Source organism: Alligator sinensis, unplaced genomic scaffold, assembly GCF_000455745.1.
Source record: "Alligator sinensis unplaced genomic scaffold, ASM45574v1 scaffold156_1, whole genome shotgun sequence".
NCBI lineage: Eukaryota > Metazoa > Chordata > Crocodylia > Alligatoridae > Alligator > Alligator sinensis.
In genome coordinates, this window is record NW_005841844.1 from 2,155,063 (window position 1) to 2,156,737 (window position 1,675).

Consider the following 1,675-nt stretch of genomic DNA (forward strand, 5'->3'; position numbering starts at 1 on the left):
CAGTGGATTGTGGAGGACCCAAGGCGACAATTGGCCAGTTTCTCCAAGAGGCGATCATGGGAAACCAGATCGAAGGCTTTTTTGAAGTCAAGATATATGACATCAATCTCTTCTTTGTCCAGGTGATAGGTCACCTGGTCATAGAAGGAAATGAGATTGGTCAAGCAAGACCTACCCGCAACAAACCCGTGCTGGCTATCCCTTAAGATATTGGCGTCGGCCAGTCCATTAAGGATGGCCTCTTTAATAAACTTTTCTAAGATCTTCCCTGGGATAGAAGTCAGGCTGTCATCGTAGGGTCTGCTCGTAGGGTAATTGAAGGCTGCTATCAAATCCCCCTTCAGTCTTTTCTTCTCTAAACTAAGCCCAGTTCCCTCAGCCTCTCCGCAGAAGTCACGTGCTCCAGTCCCCTCACCATTTTCGTTGCCCTCTGCTGGACTCTCCAATGTGTCCACATCTTTTCTGTAGTCGGGGGAAGTCAAAACACAATACTCCAGATGTGGCCTCACCCGTGTTGAATAGAGGGAAATAATCACTTCCCTTGACCTGCTGGCAACACTGCTACCAATGCAGCCCAGTATACCATTACCTTCTTGGCAACAAGGGCAAACTGCTGGCTCATATTCAGCTTATTGTCCACTTTAACCCCCAGGTCCTTTTCTGCAGAGCTGCTCCCAAGCCAGTCAGCTCCCAGCTTGTACTGGGGCATGGGATTGATCTGTCCTAAATGCAGGACTTTGTACTTGTCCTTGTTGAACCTAGGGAAGTGGTCCTCGCTCCTACCTTGGGTAAATTCAAAAAGGTTGGATGAACACGTGTCTGGGGTCATGTGATCTCAGCGTGTGCTCCAACCAGTGGCAGGGGGTTAGACTAGATGATCTATTCGGGTCCCTTATGACCCCTAACTACTACTATGAAACTATGAAACCTACGACCAAGTTACTTACCACCTAGATAAGGGAAATGAGGTCGATGTCATTTACTTGGACTTTAGGAAGGCTTTTGACTTGGTGTCCCATGAGGCTCTCAAAGTAAAACTAGGGGACTGTGGGCTCAACAATTCAATGGTCAGATGGGAGGGAAACTGACTGTGGAGTTGGACCCAGAGATTACTAATAGACAGATCTGTGTCGACCTGGCAGAAGGTAGCCACTGGGGTCCACCAGGGTTTGGTACTTGGACAAATGCTTTTCAATATCTTTATCAATGATCTTGATGTGGGGGTGAAAAGCACACTGGTAAAGTGCGCCAATGACACTAAGCTTTGGGGAAGTGTGGCCACGCATCAGAGTAGGCTGGCAGACCAGTTGGACCTAGATAGATTAGTAAAATGGGTGGACCAGAACCAGATGCTGTTCAACACTGAGAAGTGTAAAGCACTCCATGTGGGAAGAAAAATCTGCAACAAACTTGCAGGCTTGGCGGTGCTATGCTAGTTAGCACCACATCCAAAAGGGACCTGGGGGTCATAATTGACCATAAAATGAATAGGAGTCACCAGTGTGATGCTACAGTTAGCAGAGAAAACAATATGCTGGCATGCATCAACCAATGCATCTCAAGCAAAACTAAGGAAGTTATTCTCCTGCTGTACTTTGCATTGGTGAGGCCACAGGTGGAGTACTGTGTCCAGTTTTGGGTGCAAGCCATATGAGGAAAGGCTGACAGATATGGG